At 37.5% G+C, this 20,216-nt stretch overlaps 1 long non-coding RNA gene across 1 annotated transcript in view; it reads left to right on the top strand.

The window, feature by feature from the left end:
- Positions 1-541: 541 nt before the first annotated feature.
- LOC132376966 (uncharacterized) overlaps positions 542-20,216 on the top strand; it is a 398,251-nt gene continuing 378,576 nt past the window's right edge. The window contains exon 1 of the long non-coding RNA XR_009506485.1: positions 542-670. This is a non-coding gene — a long non-coding RNA (uncharacterized LOC132376966). The remainder of the gene's footprint in view (positions 671-20,216) is intronic.

The raw sequence follows: 20,216 nt of genomic DNA on the forward strand, positions 1-20,216 counted from the left end.
ACTTGCAGACAGTTTCTGTACCTGCTGATGTCTTCCTGCATCTCTCAGCCTGAGGATGTTCTCTAGTCACAGAAGCAAGCTTGGCCATGTGGGAAGTCTAGAAATACTGTAGAGTTAGTGCTCAGGGCTATGGGATGATTCGGAACCACACCTCACCCAGTCTTTCTGAACTGGATGGGATGGAGCCTGTTTTTCCAGTGGTAACCTGCTCAGTATCACATACTATATTGACTTTCTTCACTTTCCTCTCTCACTTCCCAACCCCTCACTGTGCTTTCTGGTATTGTCTTTCAAATGAACTACTTACATTCATATCTTTATTTCAGGGTCTGATTGAAACAAACATTCATGAAGGTTACATTCTGGAGCAGGAGACGAGAAACAATAGATGTAATAAATAAGTAAATTACACAGTATTTTACAAGGGGATAAATACTATGTGAAAAGAAAACGGTAGAGCAGGGTAAAGAGTTATTTGGAGAGATAGATGAGGGTTTGCAATTTTATGTATTTATTTATTTAGCTCTGCCTTCCAGGTCATTTCCAAGACCCTCTTCCCCACCTGGAACCAGATGCTGCTGTTAAATGACTTGGTGCTTTATGGAGACCAGAGGAGTTAATGGAGTCCCTGCCTTTAGTGGTGGTGGAGCTGTATGACAACAACACAGTGGTGAGTGTCTCTGGGACAGTGCTAACTATGCTTTGCTAAAAATGCCTCATTCAATTAACTTCACGTTATTTTTTTAAATTGAGATATAACTGACATACAACATTATATTAGTTTCAGGTGTACAATAGAATGATTTGATATATGTATATATTGTGACGTGATCACCACATTAGTTAACATCCATCACCAAACATAGTTACAGGCTTTTTGGTATGTGATAAGAACTTTTAAGATCTATTATTTTAGCAACTTTTAAATATATAATACAGGATTATTTAACTGTAGTCACCATGCTGTCATTACATCCTCATGGCATTTATTTTATAACGTGGAAGTTTGTACCTTTTGATGACTTTCACCCATCTCACCCACCCCAGACCCCCTTTCTCTGGCAACCACCGATCTGTTCTCTGTATCTATGAGGTTTTTTTTGTTTGTTTATTTCTTTGTTGTTTTAAAAATATTCCACATATAAGTGATATCATAACAGTATTTGTCTTTCTCTGACTTATTTCACTTAGCATAATGCCCTCAGGGCCCATCCATGCTGTTGCTAAAGGCAAGATTTCGTTATTTTTCTATGGCTGAATAATATTCCATTGTATATATATGCCACAACTTCTTTATCTTTTCATCTGTTGATGGACACTTAGGTTGTTTCCCTGTCTTGGCTATTGTAAATAATGCTGCAATGAACATGGGGGTGCAGATGTCATTTTGAGTTACTGTTCTTGTTTTTTTCTGCAGTTTTATATTGGGTGGTCTGGGTAGGCTTCACTGAGATAGTAGCATTTAAGCAAAGACTAAGGAAGTGACAAATTTAGTCATATGGTTCTCTGGGGGAGGAGCATTCCAGGTAGAGATACCGTCTGTGCATAGCCTAAGGGGAAGAAGGGGTTGGTGTGTTTGAGGGACAGCAAGGACCTCAGTATGGCTGGATGAGCAACATGGAACCTAGGAGGAAAGAAGGGTGAAAAGGTAGTGGAATCAGCTCATGTGAAGTCTTTTAGGCCATTAGATGCATTTTGGTTTTTACTCTGAGTGAGATGGGGAGCCACTTAGATTTTGTGAAAAAGAATGGCATGATTGGCTGTAAGTTTTAAAAGGACCTCTGGGGCTGCTGGGGTGGGAATGGTCTCTAGAGGGCCAACAGTAGCTCAAGATCTGTTTAGAGGCCATTGTCATAGTTCAGATGATAGATAAAATGGTTCACTTGAGAGTAGGGACACTGAAGATGTTGGGTAGTGGTTACTCTCCAAATATTTTGAAGGTAGAGCCAAACAGATTTCCATGTGATTGATCTATGGGATGTGAGAGGAAAGAAAGGGGTCAAGGATGAGTCCAGAATTTGGCTTTAGCTATATACTAGGCTGTACGAGGCTGTGGGTGGAGCAGGATTGGGGGAGAAAATCTTAGATATGTAACTTTGAGGTGTCAGAATATAGATATTTAAAGGCCCAAGATTGGATGACATCACCACGTGTGTGAGTGTAAAGGAAGAAGAATAAAGGTCAAAGATCTAAGCCACTGATCACTCCAACATGAAAAGATTGGTGAGAGGAGGAGAAATTTGCAAAACAGATCTAGAAGGAATGATCAGAGGAGTAGATTATGGTGTCCTGGGAGTCAAGTAAAGAAGTATTTTAAGGATCAACTGTACTAAATACCATTGAGTAGTCATAATGGATGAGGAATGAGAACTGGACATTGAATTTTTTTCCATTTTTATTGAGATATACTTGACATACAGCACTATATAAATTTAAGATGTACAGCGTAACGATTTGACTTACATATATTGTGAAATGATTAATAAGTTTAGTTGACATCCATCATCTCATACAGATACAGAAGAAAAGAGAAAGAAAAACATGGTTTTTTCCTTGTGATGAGAGTTCTTAGGATTTATTCTTATACCAACTTTGAAATATGATATATAGCAGTTGTACGTCTCCTCTGTTCTCTGTGGAGAATTTTCTTCTGGAGCTGTAATTAGACATGTTCTAGACCTCATTTTATTTCCATGCCACTTTACCTCTATTTCACAGTTCACTTTAAAAAGAAAATTCTGAGGAGCATATAGTTTAATATTTTTAGCTCTGTTTATTTTTTATCTAATTTGCTCTTAACCCACTTGTCTTAGTCAATTAGGCTAGGGTATGCTGCAGAGACATTTAAATCCTAAACTCTTAATGGCTTTAAACATGAAGTTTATTTCTCATTCATGAAAATCCCTCTGAGTGTCCAGCAGTTTTGTAGAACAACTCCCTTTCACGCTGGGATCCAGGAATCCAGTTGGCCTACATTTTGTGGCTTTACCATTTCAACATGGGGATTCAGGGCGTGCCACAGCAGGGAAAGAGAGAGTATGGAGAACTCATGACTGTTTGTAAGTGCTTCAGACCGGAAGGGACACATATGACTTCTGCTAATAGCCTGTTAGCCAGAAATAATCACATTGGCAACAAACTAATTTCAAAGGGGGCTGTAAAATTTAGAGGAACACATGGAATAATAATAACGACCTCTGCAAAACTTTTAAATTTCTATGTTAACTTAATGATTTGAATTGCCATATAAATGTATTAGCAATATAAAATTATATGTACAGCCTAATAAATGATTATAAATTTATGAAATGATTATAAATTTATAAATTATACGTTCTCTTGCATAACTCCACCAAGGTTAAGAACATTATTAGCACTCTAAAACCTACCATTTGCCTCTCCTCATCATAATCTTCCCACCTCCAAATGTAACCATCAACCTGACTTTTACGGTAACCGTATCCTTACTGTTCTTTATAGTTTTCCACTTATAAATGAATCCCTAATAATATAGTTTAGTTTTGCCTGTTTTGGACGTTATATATACTATTTGTATTTTTTTTTTTTTTTTTTTTTTGCTTATGTCATGTGGTTCATCTGTGTTCTTGCGTGTAGTTGTAGTTAGTTGATTCCATTTGTCAGCTACGGATGGATATTTAGATAGTTTCCCGGTTTTTTGTTTGTATGTTTGTTTGTTTGTTTTGGTGTCATGAACAATGTTGCTATAACCATTGTCATATCGTGTCCTAGTATAATGAACATGAATTCCTCTTGAGTATTTATACATTAGTGGAATTGTTAGATCATAGGTAGGGGGTATTTTCCATTCTAATAGATAACGCCAAGCTTTTCCAAAGGGTGTGTCTTAACTTATTCTCTTACCAGCTGTATGTGAGAATATGAGATTCCCCTTGCTCTACATGCTTGCCAAATTTGACATTGTCAGACTTGAAAATCTGCCAACTGTGTTTTGGTATCTAATGGGGTGTTATTCTGTTTTCACTTGTTACTTCCCTGAGTACTAGTAAGATTGAACACTTTTTGATGTGTTCATTGGCCAACTGTGTTGTCTTTTTTTCCAGTTTTATTGAGATATAGTTAACATACAGCATGGTATAAGTTTAAGGTGTACAGATTTGACTTACATACATCATGAAATGATTAACACAATAAATTTAGTGAATGTTCATCATCTTATATAGATATAAAATTAAAGAAATAGAAAAAAATTTATTTCTTGTGATGAGAACTCTTATAATTTATTCTCTCAACTTTCACATGTAACATACAGCAGTGTTCATTATATTTATCATGTTGTACATTACATCCCTAGTAATCATTTATAACTGGGAGCTTGTATCTTTTGACCACCTTCATTCAATTGCCCCTCCCTCCATCCCTACCTCTGGTAACCACAAATCTGATCTCTTTTTCTATGAGCTTGTTTGTTTGTTTGTTTTTGAAGTATAATTGATGTACAACACTATGTTAGTTCCTTTACACAACATAGTGATTCAATATTTCTATACATTGTTTAATGATCACCACAATAAGTCTAGTTACCATCTATCACCATACAAAGATATTACATAGTTATTGACTATGTTCCCCACACTACACATAGCCATATATATATACACACACACACATATATATGTATATATGATTATTTTAAATTGCTGATCTCTTAAGTTCAAATGTATTTTAACAACCCTGCACTTTTACCCACCCTTCATGTTTACTGTTTTGGAAGTCATATTTTACATTGTTTTGTTTTGTGTATCCCTTAACTACTTATTGCAGATACAGATGATTTTACTACTTTTGTCTTTTAACCTTCCTACTAGCTTTATATACGGCTGACTTACTGCCTTTCCTGTATATTTGCCTTTACTACTGAGCTTTTTCCTGGTGGGCAGGGCCGGGTTCCAGAGCTAATAAAATGGCATTCCAAAATAGAGCTTGCCAGCACCAATGTCCTCCTAGTAGAACAAGCTCCCCAAAATGGCTGCCGCCACTGTCTGTGTCCCTGGGATGAGCTTCCATTGCCTCCTGCCTCTCCGGGAGGCTCTGCAAGGGTACCTCTGACCCAGGCTCCTTTCAAATTATTGCTTCTGCCCTGGATCCCAAAGTGTGTGAAGTTTTGTACGCACCCTTTAAGAGTGGAGTCTATTATCCCACAGCCCTCCAGGTCTCCTGAAGGCTTTGCTAGCCTTCAAAGCCAAACATTCTGGGGGCCCATCTTCCTGGTGCAGGACCCCTGGGCTGGGGAGCCTGATGTGGAGCTCGAAACCCTCGCTCTTTGGGGAGAACCTCTGCAATTGTAAATATCCTCCTGTTTGTGGGTCGCGTACCAGGGGGTATGGGTCTTGAGTATACCGTGTCTCCATCCCTCTAACCCATCTCATTGTGGTTCCTTCTTTATATCTTTAGCTGTAGAAGATCTTTTCTGCTAGTCTTTTGGTTTTTCTCATCAATAGTTGCTCTGTAAATAGTTGTAATTTTGGTGGGCCCATGGGAGGAGGTGAGCTCAGGGTTTTCCTGAGCCATCTTGGCTACTCCCCACTGTGTTTCCTTTTTCACTTTTATTTATTTATTTATTTATTTATTTATTTAGTGAAGTGCCTGTTCAAGTCTTGTCTATTTTTTAAATAACTAGGTTGTCTTTTTTTATTTCAGCAGTTTAAAAATAAATTTAAATCCCTTCTAGATATATGCCCCATGTCAGCTCATTTAAACCTTTGAATAGAGTAAACATGTTTACTTAAGTGTTTTTATCTGAATATTCTAATATCTACTGTCTAAGTGGATCTGGTCTTGTTATTTCTACTAACTTTTTGCTCATGGTAGCTTGATTCATCATGTGTTTGTTTGTTTGTTTTTTATTGTGAATTCATGTTCCTTGGGAGTTTAACTGTGGAAATTCTTTCAGATTTTGGTTTTAAGACATTTTCTTCCAAAACACTTGTTGCCTCCACTCAGTGCCAAGGTGTACTACTAATTCATGACCACTTTAAATTATTGGCTAAGGCTAGTGGGGAGCTGCAGAAGCAAGTAATATGATTTTTTGCTCCAGTCCAATTGAGATTAGTCTTCTGGTTAAGAATTTTCAGGACAGGTGATCATTCCTCCTCAGCCCTAATGGATGAGGTAATGGAAATGAAATAGGCAGATATCTTTATTTCCTTCTTGTGCAGTATCTTTAAAAAATTCCAGTTTATTCTTTCACTAAGGTGTCAGCTCTAGGGGATTTTGCTTTTTGTGAGAGTCTCTGATCCAACTTCCTACTTGGTATAGTCCCTACATTTACCCCTGCTCTTTAGTCACACAGCCTGGTAAGCATGAAGCTATGGGCCTCTAGGGGTCAGCAGATGTTCCCGTGACAAATACCTACATCAGCATTTTGTTCCCTATCGGATTCTGCTTCTTGTCACTTTCTCGGCCTCTGAGGATTGCTCTCAATTTCTCGTCAGTTCTTCTAGGCAGTTGTAGAGGTTTCTTTTCTCTTCTTTCTTTCTGCTCCCCTACCCCACAAGGAATCCAGCTTTTTGAAATATTCTGTACTATGAGGATTTTTCATGAAATCTTATGTTTCTTATTTTGTAAAAATAATGAAGTATTTTTTTTCTTAAATAAGCTATAGATTCAAGATAATCATTATAAAATGTCACTCTCCCTTGCCTTATGTTATTTCTTGAATGGGATGGAAATTGTTGGGGTTAATCCTAACAGATTAGAAATGTCCATGTGAGTGGGCCATATGGGCCAGAGGGGAGAATACTTGAAAATTAATAATAGACAGTGAGCGAAACTGGCTGAGAGGATGCTACCTTCATATTGCACTTATTTCACCTTAGATGTCGTTAAGAGGAACTAGGAAGGGAAAATATTTTGATTGGTGTTGCAAGTGATTTCACAAATTGCCTGCTTAAATTTAAAGATGGAAGAAATTAGAATAGAATTCATTTTGTTTGGAAATAGTGTGTTTAATATATTATTTAAGGTCGATTTAACAAATAATAAAATGTACACAATTGCCTTACAGATACTGTTGACTAACATGTGAACACTGACTTGCCAGTACAGTGGGTCCCTAATCTATATAATTTAACAACACATAGGAATTATTGGTCTAAAAAACTTTTATTATTAATGCAAAATGACCAATTTTGATTTTTGTGTTGTTTTTAGCTAGCAGTTGAAATTTATTCTTATTTTAAAAAGAACATCTCTGGCTGTTTAAATGTTGTTTAAGTTCCACATTTAAAAATAAATCCATTAAACAGTGAAGTTCTTCATATGTTTTCATCTAAGCAAAAGCATATAAGTAGAGATTATTTTTTAACATTTATGAAGCACATTTTTTTTAAAATTAATTAATTAATTAATTAATTTTTAGCTGTGTTGGGTCTTTGTTTCTGTGTGAGGGCTTTCTCTAGTTGCGGCGAGCGGGGGCCACTCTTCATCGCGGTGCGCGGGCCTCTCACTGTCGCAGCCTCTTGTTGCGGAGCACAAGCTCCAGACGCGCAGGCTCAGTAGTTGTGGCTCACGGGCCCAGCTGCTCCCCGGCATGTGGGATCTTCCCAGACCAGGGCTCGAACCCGTGTCCCCTGCATTGGCAGGCAGATTCTCAGCCACTGCGCCGCCAGGGAAGCCCCTGAAGCACATTTTTGAGTCTAGATGCAACTGCTAAAAGATAATTCTGGTACTGTAATTTTAATTGTCCTTTTACTGATTTCTATTGCCTAAATTATATAATTTAAATGTTTAATGTATAATATACCTGATTTTTAAGAAACAATTTTACATAAGTGGAAGGCAAGTATATAAACCCTTATATAATACCACTTTCATTGCAGGTTAAAAATGGTTAGGCTTGAAGCTCAAGAGCAAATCATCTTTTATAAAAGAAAAATGAATTTTAATATGATTTAATAATTTCCTTTTTAGTTCCTCATCCACAAACTAAATATTAAATAAAACATTTACTTTGTAACTTGTTTAATTTATAAAACATGCCCATAGTATTGTTAAATTTATTATATACTTTATTGTTTTTGGCTGGGACACTCTATGACTTAATAATTATGCAGTGTTGACTTGTGTATATTATTGTACAGATTTTATGGGTAACACTATCCTTTAAAGAACTTTTTCCCTATTAAGTTAAGTGAGTTAAAAATGAATGCTAATATTTATTTTAAAATAGCCAATAAAGCAAAATTTTCCTTTTAGTCAGTTTTTAAGTGAAACTCTAATTTTTTAATTACTGGTTTATACTACTTCAGCCAGGACAAAATGTATTAAGAGTAGAATTTATATAACCAGTGGAAGGGACATTGATAGGAATTTTACCTTCTAAGGACTATTAAGTGTGGAGAAAACTTCCTGATTAAATGTTACTTAAGCTCCACTTTAAAAAATAAATCCATTAAATGATATTCCCTTGTGGCAGAGTGCTAATTGTTCTCCAGTAACCATCTCTCATTCTTCTTTTGTAGAAATAACATCCCCCAGCCAAAGTTGTAACTGGGCACACAGCCATACAACTTGATCACCTTTCCCAGCCTCCCTGATAGCCAGACGTGAGCTGCAGATACGTCTCTGCCACAAAAGTGTGCGTGCTAGTGATATGTGTAGCATTCTGGTCATATTCTCTGTAAAGGAAATTTCTTGCCCTTCATTTTCTCTTCTTCCTCTTCTGACAGTCTGACATACAGAGAAGATGTTGTAGAGCTAGTTCTAGACATACACAATAGGGTAGAACCCCAAGGGACAGCAAGACAAGAAAGAAGGACCTGGGTCCTTGGAGACCTTGTGGGACTGAACTTGCCTTTCTATCTACCAGTTCTGCACTGGGACCACCTACCAATTCTAGACTGTTAGAGAAGAAAGAAAAGAACTTCTGTCTTGACTGAGCCGATTGAGTCACTGTATTTTTGAGTCTCTTATAAATATACCTGTTTAGTCTATATCCTAACAATACATCTAAAAATAAGCTAATACAACTTCTATGTCTGTCCTGTTCGGTAAGGTCATCATCACCTTGTGGTTGTTGAGCACTTTAAATATGGCTAGTGAGATTGAGGAACTGAATCTTATTGTATTTAATTTAATTTTAATTCATTTAAATTTAAATAGCCCATGTAGCTAGTGGGTACCATATTGGACAACACAACTCTAAAATTTTAGACATTATGTATACAACTAATAAATGAAATTTTATACATTTATCAGATTAAAGTTTTACAGGGACAAAAACATTGTTTACAAAAATTCTTTTTAGATGAAATAACAGTAGACCCTTGAACAACACAGGTTTAAACTGAGTGAGTCCAATTATACATGGATTTTTTTCACTAAATACATACTACAGTACCACATGATCTGTGGGTGGTTGAACCTGTGGATGTGGAACTGCTTATACAAAGAGCTGACTGTCAAGTTATACATGAATTTTTGACTTGATAGACAGTCAGTGCCCCTAACCCATGAGTTGTTCAAGGGTAAACTGTACAGTTGACATACAATATCATGTTAGTTTCAGGTGTACTACATAGTGATTTGACATTTGCATACATTATGAAGTGATCACGAAAATAGGTCTAGTAACCCTCTGTTTTGGTTATAGTAGCTTACAGTATAGTTTGAAATCATTGAGAGTGCTACTTCCAGTTTTGTTCTTCTTCCTCAAGATTGCTTTGCCTATTTGGGGTCTTTTGTGTTCCCATACAAATTTTAGAATTATCTGGTATAGCTCTATGAAAAATGCCATTGGTATTTTGATAGGAATTGTATTGAATCTGTAGAATTGCATAGTATGGTCATTTTAACAATACTAATTCTTCCAATCCATGAACATAGTATATCTTTCCATTTTTTGTTTTCTTCAGTTTCTTTCATCAAGGTCTTATAGCTTTCTGAGTACCAGCTTTTACCTCCTTGGTTAAGTTTATTCTTAGTTATTTTACTCTTTTTGACACAATTATAAATTGTATTATTTTCTTAATTTCTCTTTCTAATAGTTCATAGTTAGTGTAAAGAAATTCAACAGATTTCTGTATATTAATATTTTTATCCTGCAACGTTATTGAATTCATTGATGACTTTTAATAGTTTTTAGGTGGTGTCTTTAGGATTTTTTATATATATTGTCATGTCATCTGCAAACAGAGACAGTTTTACTTCTTCCTTTTTAATTTGGATTCCTTTTGTTTCTTTTCCTTGTCTGATTGCTCTGGCTAGGATTTCTGATATTATGTTGAGTAAAAGTGGCAGATGTGAGATGCTTGTCTTGTTCTTGATCTTAGAGGAAATGCCTTCAAGTTTTCACCAGTAAGCATGATGTTAGCTAAGGGTTTGTCATATATGGTCTTTATTATGTTGTGATGTGTGCTCTCTATACCCACTTTGTGAAGTGTTTTTATCATAAATAGATGTTGAATTTTGTCAAAAGCTTCTTCTGAACTTATTCAGATGATCATATGATTTTTTTTTATTTTTTATTTTTTTAATTAAAAAAATTTCATAAAAATTTTATTTATTTATTTATTTACATCTTTATTGGAGTATAATTGATTTACAATGGTGTTAGTTTCTGCTGTGTAACAAAGTGAATCAGCTATACATATACATATATCCCCATATCTCCTCCCTCTTGCTTCTCCCTCCCACCCTCCCTATCCCACCCCTCTAGGTGGACACAAATCACTGAGCTGATCTTCCTGTGTTATGCGGCTGCTTCCCACTAGCTAGCTATTTTACATTTGGTAGTGTTTATAAGTCCATGCCACTCTCTCACTTCGTCCCAGTTTACCTTTCCCCCTCCCCGTGTCCTCAAGTCCATTCTCTATGTCTGCGTCTTTATTCCTGTCCTGCCCCTAGGTTCATCAGAACCTTTTTTTTTTTTTTTTGGATTCCATATATATGTGTTAGCATACGGTATTTGTTTTTCTCTTTCTGACTTACTTCACTCTGTATGACAGTCTCTAGGTCCATCCACCTCACTACAAATAACTCAATTTTGTTTCTTTTTATGGCTGAGTAGTATTCCATAGTATATATGTGCCACATCTTCTTTATCCCTTCATCTACTGATGGACATTTAGGTTGCTTCCATGTCCTGGCTATTGTAAATAGAGCTGCAGTGAACATTGTGGTCATGCCTGTTTTTGAATTAAGGTTTTCTCAGGGTATATGCCCAGTAGTGGGATTGGTGGGTCGTATGGTAGTTCTATTTTTAGTTTTTTAAGAAACCTCCATACTGTTCTTCATAGTGGCTGTATCAATTTACATTCCCACCAACAGTGCAAGAGGGTTCCCTTTTCTCCACACCCTCTCCAGCATTTATTATTTGTAGATTTTTTTTTAATGTGATGATCCATTTATTTATTTATTTATTTATTTATTTATTTATTTATTTATTTATTTATGGCTGTGTTGGGTCTTCGTTTCTGTGCGAGGGCTTTCTCTAGTTACGGCAAGTGGGGGCCACTCTTCATCGCGGTGTGTGGGCCTCTCACTATCGCGGCCTCACTTGTTGCGGAGCACAAGCTCCAGACGCTCAGGCTCAGCAATTGTGGCTCACGGGCTTAGTTGCTCCGTGACATGTGGGATCTTCCCAGACCAGGGCTCGAACCCGTGTCCCCTGCATTGGCAGGTAGACTCTCAACCACTGCGCCACCAGGGAAGCCCTATTTGTAGATTTTTTGAGGATGGCCATTCTGACCTGTGTGAGGTGATACCTCATTGTAGTTTTGATTTGCATTTCTCTAATGATTAGTGATGTTGAGCATCCTTTCATGTGTTTGTTGGAAATCTGTATATCTCCTTTGAGAAATGTCTATTTAGGACTTCTGCCCATTTTTGGATTGGGTTGTTTGTTTTTTTGATATTGACCTGAATGAGCTGCTTGTGTGTTTTGGAGATTAATCCTTTGTCAGTTGCTTCATTTGCAAATATTTTCTCCCATTCTGAGGGTTGTCTTTTGGTCTTGCTTATGGTTTCCTTTGCTGTGCAAAAGCTTTTAAATTTCATTAGGTCCCATTTGTTTATTTTTGTTTTTATATCCATTTCTCTAGGGGGTTGGTCAAAAAGGATCTTGCTGTGATGTATGTCATAGAGTATTCTGCCTATGTTTTCCTCTTAGAGTTTGATAGTGTCTGGCCTTACATTTAGGTCTGTAAACCATTTTGAGTATTTTTGTGTATGGTGTTAGGGAGTGTTCTAATATCATTCTTTTACATGTAGCTGTCCAGTTTTCCTAGCACCACTTACTGAAGAGGCTGTCTTTTCTCTATTGTATACTCTTGCCTTCTTTATCAAAGATAAAATGACCATGTGTGCGTGGGTTTATCTCTGGGCTTTCTATCCTGTTCCATTGATCTATATTTCTGTTTTTGTGCCAGTACCATACTGTCCTGATTACTGTAACTTTGTAGTATAGTCTGAAGTCCGGGAGCCTGATTCCTCCAGCTCTGTTTTTCTTTCTCAAGATTGCTTTGGATGTTCAAGGTCTTTTGTGTTTCCATACAAATTGTGAAATTTTTGGTTCTAGTTCTGTGAAAAATGCCATTGGTAGTTTGATAGGAATTGCATTGAATCTGTAGATTGATTTGTGTAGTATAGTCGTTTTCACAATGTTGATTCTTCCAATCCAAAACATGGTATATCTCTCCATCTGTTGGTATCATCATTAGTTTCTGTCATCAGTGTCTTATAGTTTTCTGCATACAGGTCTTTTGTCTCCTTAGGTAAGTTTATTCCTAGGTATTTGACTCTTTTTTTTTTTTTTTTAAATCCTGGTTTCTTTTTTTTTTTTAAATATTTTATTTATTTATTTATTTATTTATTTATTTATGGCTGTGTTGAGTCTTCGTTTCTGTGTGAGGGCTCTCTCCAGTTGCGGCAAGTGGGGGCCATTCTTCATCGCGGTGCGCGGGCCTCTCACTACCGCAGCCTCTCTTGTTGCGGAGCACAGGCTCCAGACACGCAGGCTCAGTAGCTGTGGCTCACGGGCTTAGTCACTCCGCGGCACGCGGGATCCTCCCAGACCAGGGTGCGAACCCGTGTCCCCTGCATTGGCAGGCAGATTCTCAACCACTGCGCCACCAGGGAAGCCCTGACTCTTTTTGTTGCAGTGGTAAATGGGAGTGTTTCCTTAATTTCACTTTCAGATTTTTCATCATTAGTGTATAGGGTTGCAATAGATTTCTGTGCATGAATTTTGTATTCTGCTACTTTACCAAATTCATTGATTAGCTCTAGTAATTTTCTGGTAGCATCTTTAGGATTCTCTATGTATAGTATCATGTCATCTACAAACAGTGACAGCTTTACTTCTTCTTTCCAATTTGGATTCCTTTTATTTCTCTTTCTTCTCTGATTGCTGTGGCTAAAACTTCCAAAACTATGTTGAATAATAGTGGTGAGAGTGAGCAACCTTGTGTTGTTCCTGATCTTAGAGGAAATAGTTTCAGTTTTTTACCATTGAGAACGATGTTGGCTGTGGGTTTGTCATATATGGCCTTTATTATGTTGATGTAGGTTCCCTCTATGCCTACTTTCTGGAGTTTTTATCATAAATGGGTGTTGAATTTTGTTGAAAGCTTTTTCTGCATCTGTTGAGATCATCATATGTTTTTTTATCCTTCGTTTTTGTTAATATGGTGTATCACAGTGATTTGTGTATATTGAAGAATGCTTGCATTCTTGGGATAAACCCCACTTGCTCATGGTGTATGATCCTTTTAATGTGCTGTTGGATTCTGTTTGCTAGTATTTTGTTGAGGTTTTTTGTATCTATGTTTATCAGTGATATTGGACTGTAATTTTGTTTCTTTGTGACAGCTTTGTCTCGTTTTGGTATCAGGGTGGTGGTGGTCTCATAGAATGTGTTTGGGAGTCTTCCTCCCTCTGCTGTATTTTGGAAGAGTTTGAGAAGGATAGGTGTTAACTTTTCTCTAAATGTTTGATAGAATTCGCCTGTTAAGCCACATGGTCCTGGGATTTTGTTTGTTGGAAGATTTTTAATCACAGTTTCAATTTCAGTGCTTGTGATTGGTCTGTTCATATTTTCTATTTCTTCCTGTTTCTGTCCTGGAAGGTTGTACGTTTCTAAGAATTTGTCCAATTCTTCCAGGTTATCCATTTTATTGCCATATAGTTGCTTGTAGTAGTCTCTTATGATCCTTTGTATTTCTGTGGTGTCAGTTGTAATTTCTCCTGTTTCATTTCTAATTTTATTGATTTGAATCCTCTCCGTTTTTGTCTTCATGAGCTAGGCTAAAGTTTTATCAATTTTGCTTATCTTCTCAAAGAACCAACTTTTAGTTTTATTGATCTCTGCTATTGTTTTCTTCGTTTCTATTTCATTTATTTCTCATCTGATATTTATGATTTCTTTCTTCCAACTAACTTTGGTGGTTTTTATTTTGTTCTTCTTTCTCTAGTTGCTTTATGTGTAAGGTTAGATCATTTATTTGATATTTTTCTTCTTTCTTGAGGTGAAATCCAATTACTATAGACTTCCCTCTTAGAACTGCTTTTGCTGCATCCCATAGGTTTTGGGTCATCATGTTTTCATTGTCATTTGTCTCTATGTATGTTTTGACTTTCGGTTTCATTTCTTCAGTGTTCTCTTGGTTATTTAGTAGTGTATTGTTTAGCCTCCATATGTTTGTGGCTTTTTTACAGTATTATTCCTGTAATTGATTTCTAATCTCACAGCGTTCTGGTTGGAAAAGATGCTTGATATGATTTCAATTTTCTTTCTTTTTTTAAAAAATTTTACAGGCATTTATTTATTTATTTATTTATTTAATTTTTAAAACATCTTTATTGGAGTATAATTGCTTTACAATGGTGTGTTAGTTTCTGCTGTATAACAAAGTGAGTCAGCTATATGTATACATATATCCCCTCCCTCTTGTGTCAGTATTCTTAAATTTTCCAAGGCTTGATTTGTGACTCAGAACGTGATCTATCCTGGAGAATGTTCCATGTGCACTTGAGAAGAAAGTGTATTCTGCTGCTTTCGGGTGGAATGTCCTATAAATATCAATTAAGTCTTTCTGGTCTATTGTGTCATTTAAAGCTTGTGTTTCCTTATTTATTTTCTGTCTGGATGATCTGTCCATTGGTTTATGTGGGGTCTTAAAGTCCCCCACTATTTTTGTGTTACTGTCGATTTCCCCTTTTATGGCTGTTAGCATCTGCCTTACGTATTGTGGTGCTCCTCTGTTGGGTGCATAAATATTTATAATTGTTATATCTTCTTGTATTGATTCCTTGATCATTATGTAGTGTCCTTCCTTGTATCTTGTAACAGTCTTTATTTATAGTCTATTTTGTCTGATCTGAGTATTGCTACTCCAGCTTTCTTTTGATTTCCATTTGCATGGAATATCTTTTTCCATCCCCTCACTTTCAGTCTGTATGTGTCCCTAGGTCTGAAGTGGGTCTCTTGTAGATAGCATACATATGGGTCTTGTTTTTGTATCCATTCAGCCAGTCTGTGTCTTTTGCTTTGAGCATTTAATCCGTTTACTTTCAAGGTAATTATCGGTATGTATGTTCCTATTACCATTTTCTTAATTGTTTTGGGTTTGTTATTGTAGGTCTTTTCCTTGTCTTGTTTTTCCTGCCTAGAGAAGTTCCTTTAGCATTTGTTGTAAAGCTGGTTTGGTGGTGCTGAATTCTCTTAGCTTTTGTTTGTCTGTAAGGGTTTTGATTTCTCTATTGAATCTGAATGAGATTCTTGCTTGGTAGAGTAATCGTGGTTTTAGGTTTTTCCCTTTCATCACTTTAAATATATCCTGCCCCTCCCTTCTGGCCTGTGGAGTTTTTGCTGAGAAATCAGCTGATAACCTTATGGGCTTTTCCTCGTATGTTATTTGTTGCTTTTCTCTCACTGCTTTTAATATTTTTTGTTTGAATTTAATTTTTGTTAGTTTGATTAATATGTGTCTTGGCATGTTTCTCCCTGGGTTTATCCTATATGGGACTTTCTGTGCTTCCTGGACTTGGGTGGCTATTTCCTTTTCCATATTAGGGAAGTTTTCAACTATAATCTCTTCAAATATTTTCTCAAACACCTTCTCCTTCTTTTCTTCTTCTGGGACACCTTTAATTCAAATTGTTGTGCATTTAATGTTGTCCCAGAGGTCTCTGAGAGTGTCCTCAATTCTTTTCATTCTTTTTTCTTTATTCTGCTTCTTGGCAGTTATTTCCACCATTCTGTCCTCCAGCTCACTTTTCCGTTCTTCTACCTCAGTTATTCTTTTATTGATTCCTTCTAGTGTATTTTTCATTTCAGTTATTGTGTTGTTCATCACTGTTTGTTTGTTCTTTAGTTCTTCTAGGTCCTCATTAGACATTTCCTGTATTTTCTCAATCTGTGCCTCACATCTATTTCCAAGATTTTGGATCATCTTTACTATCATTTCTCTGAATTCTTTTTCAGGTAGGTTGCCTTCTTCCTGTGCAGTTATTTTGTCTTGTAGTTTTTTACCTTGCTCCTTCAACTGTAACATATTTTTTTGTCATCTAATTTTTTTGATGCGTGGGTCTGTGTTCCTGTCTTGCTGGTTGTTTGGCCTGAGGTGTCCAGCACTGGAGTTTGCAGCCATTTTGTTGGTGCTGGATCTTGGTGCTGAGGTGTGGCCCTTCTGGAGAGCTCACACCAATTACTATTCCCTGGGGTTTGAGGTTTGCTGTCAGTCCAGTGGTTTGGACTCGGTGCTCCCACCACTGGAGCTCAGGCCCAGCCCTTGGCCTGGGACCAAGACCCTGTAAGCCACATGGCGTGGCCAAAAAAAAAGGCAAGAAACAAAAAGGAGAACAATAACAAAGAATAAAAAATAAAAGTAGCAAAATAAAAAATGTAGTAGAAAAAATAAAAATAAAAATGAAATAACAATAACAAACAGAAAAAAAAAGAAAAAAAGGCCAGAAAAGGCCTTGGCAGTGGGTGGGGGGTGGTGGTGGGGCTCAGGCCCAGGATCCTCATGGCCAGAAGAAGCACTTGCAGTGGGGGGCTTAGGCCCAAGACCTGTGCAGCCAGAAAAGCCCTTGGGGGGAGGCAGGGCTTAGGCTCAGGACCTGATAGGCCGGAAAAGGCATTGGTGGCAGTGGGTGGGGGGCTTAGGCTCAGGATCTGTGTGGCTGGAAAAGGTCTTGGCAGGGCGGGCAGTGTTTAGTCTTAGGACCCACGTGGCCGGAAAAGGCCTTGGTGGCTGGGGCTTAGGCTCAGGACCCATGCAGTCATAAAAGACCTTGGTGGGTGGTGGGACTTAGGCTCAGGACCCGCACAGCTGAAAAAGGCCTTGGTGGAGCAGGGACTTAGGTTCCAGACCCGCGTGGCCAGAAAAGTCCTTGGTAGGGGTGCAGGGCTTAGGCTCCAGACACATGTGGCCAGAGGGGTCCCCTTAGGGCAGAGGTTCAGGCCTGGGATCCCAGCAGGCTCACCTGGGCCAAGTGGAGGGGAGATACTGGCTGCATTCCCCTCTGATCCGCTGAAAGTCTCTTCCCTTCCCTGCTGATCCCCTCACTGTGGGTGGGCCCCTCCAAGCATGGGAACCCCTCCCCTCCCCCAGCTGCCCTCAGGGGCACCAGTTCCTCCCCGCCTCCACTTTTCCTTCCCCCCCTTCCCCCGACACGTCCTACCCGGTCACGCAGGGATTCCTCCCATCCCCTTAGGTATCTGAGGTCCCCCACCAGCACCTGCCATTTAGGTTTTTAACCTCTCTTCCAAGTTGAAAATGTACTTTTCATTTTTCTTTTTATTGAAAAAATTTTCTTTTTATTGAAAAATTTTATTTCTCTTCCATTACCATTTTGAAAGGAGGAGGAAGAAAAGTATCTGACTTCAGGAATCATAGAATTTTTCAACTGACACGGGCTTTGGAGATCATTGGTGCATTCCTTTCACTTTACAGGTAAAAAATGGAATGCTCAGAGAGGAAACTTGCCCTAAGTTGTATATATGTGTATATATGTTTGTGTATACACACACACACACACACACACACACACACATCCCTTCTTAAATCTTTAAAATTATTAGTCATACTGTTACTAGAGGTGGGGGACCCCTTCCAGGGCTCTTGTCTAACACTCGGAAATGAATTGTCCGCGGACACTCATGTACTGAGCAAGCAAAAGACTTTATTGTAAAAGGGTGCTCGAGCGGAGAGCAGCAGGGTAAGGGAGCCCAGGAGAACTGCTCTACCATGTGGCTAGCAGTCTCAGGTTTTATGGTAATAGGGTTAGTTTCTGGGTTGTCTCTAGCCAGTCATCTTGCTTGTGCCCATATTTGGCCTGACTCAGGTCCTTCCTGGGGGTGTGCACATTTCTCAGCCAAGATGGATTCCAGCGTGATGGTTTCTGGCAGGTTGGCAGGACATATTGTGGGCTGGCATCTCCTCCCTCCTATTGGCCCCTCCCACATTCTTCGGGCTGGTGGTAGCTTGTCAGTTCCATGTTCCTTGCCGGGATCTTCTGTTGTGAGATAACTCAAGCAAGTGGTTATTTCTGGGCCTGGCCAGGGCTGGCAGTTTCAGTCAATGGTTTCCTAACAATACTCCTCAGAATTGAGCTTTATTGAGTTCCCTGTAGGTATGTCAGGATTCCCCGACAGATTTGGAGATGGATCAGAACATCCTGGGGTCTGGACTAAGACCGATGCTCTCTCCCTAATAGACTGCTCTGAGGCTGGGGATTAAATCAAGCCTCTCTCAGACCAACCTCAATCTGTTCAGAAACTGAAGGGATCATCAATCTGCTCCATGTTTAGAATGGGAATAAACATGATGCCAGAGGGACAGTTAAGGTCTTAGGTTAGCCTGAGCTCATACAATTTCTGTGTCTGCCATGATTGTTCTATATTCTAAGAAATTTTCAAGATAAATGGTATGCCTTATGACTGAATTCTAGCAATAAAAATATTGGGCAAAAATTAGATAATTCTGGAAATCATGGAAATCATCTTGTTCAATTTCCTTATTTACAGGATAGTAAAACAAATCTGGTTTAAGTTTTATAGGACATTTAATTATTGTGGCAGCAAAATACATAATGAGCAATTTGTTCTAACTTTTTTAAGAGTCAGAATAAAAATAAGCAACAATGTACTTTAATTAGATATAAAGTAGTTTCTGATTAGGGTGTTTTTGGATTATTAGAGTTAAAACTTTCTACATAATATTTTAAGCCATTTTAATTTCAAGTAGATATCAGATAAACATAACCAGTATGCTGTATTCATTAAAAACACATTTTGTAATTTTGCAGCGCAGTGGAAGCTGAGGGGTGAACATCCATTATCATTACCATCATATCTAATAAGATAAATTTAACATAATCTAAAATTATGATTGTTATTCCCCCATCCCTGGTAGGAGCTTTTTAAAATTTTTTTTGTACTTTCTTGTATTTGCTTCTTTGGATCTCTTTTGGAAAGAGCATAAGGGTAAAAAAATTATTTGTTATTGGACTAAAATACTTTTTTTGCATATATTGAAGCAACACTTTAGATAACTATGACGTATGATAACACAATCTTACAGAAGTTAGTGAGACCCTTGTTGTATTCTATGATGAATAACAAAGTCAGTACGAGTGGTGTTTTGTACAACTAGTTTTACACATCCATGATTGTTTTCAGTATTACTAAAAATCCTCAAAAATATAATCATGGTCAATTCTATTACTTTAAAAATTACATTCTTAAAGAACAAAGATGAGAAATTAAAGCTTTCGTTTAGAAGATGTCTTAAAAAGCTGTCACTGAGTCAAAGAAGTAATTTGATAAAGACAGTAGTTGACTAGAAATAGAAACTGCTATTTAGATCCTGGATTAAATCCCTGAAGACAGACAGCTACACAGATACATTTTGTAGACTTTACTGGGCTATTAGCTTTACTGTTCAGAGCATATTGATTTATGCAGAAGAATCAACAACGTTAACTATTTTTTGGGTGAAATGAACAAGTATTTCATATTAAAACTTAAGAAAAAATTACACAGCTCATTTAAATTCACGGTACTGCCTTGGTAATTTTCATTACACTAAATTGCAAATATAATAACTCATCCCTGAAATCCCCTTGTCTAGCACTTACTTCTTCTTAGCGAAATCTAATAGGGCAGAATTTTACTAAAGTCTCATGTCATAATGATTTCTCTCCTTTTCTTACTTGGGGAAGATTTTGTTCTT

Source organism: Balaenoptera ricei, chromosome 13, assembly GCF_028023285.1.
Source record: "Balaenoptera ricei isolate mBalRic1 chromosome 13, mBalRic1.hap2, whole genome shotgun sequence".
Lineage (NCBI taxonomy): Eukaryota > Metazoa > Chordata > Mammalia > Artiodactyla > Balaenopteridae > Balaenoptera > Balaenoptera ricei.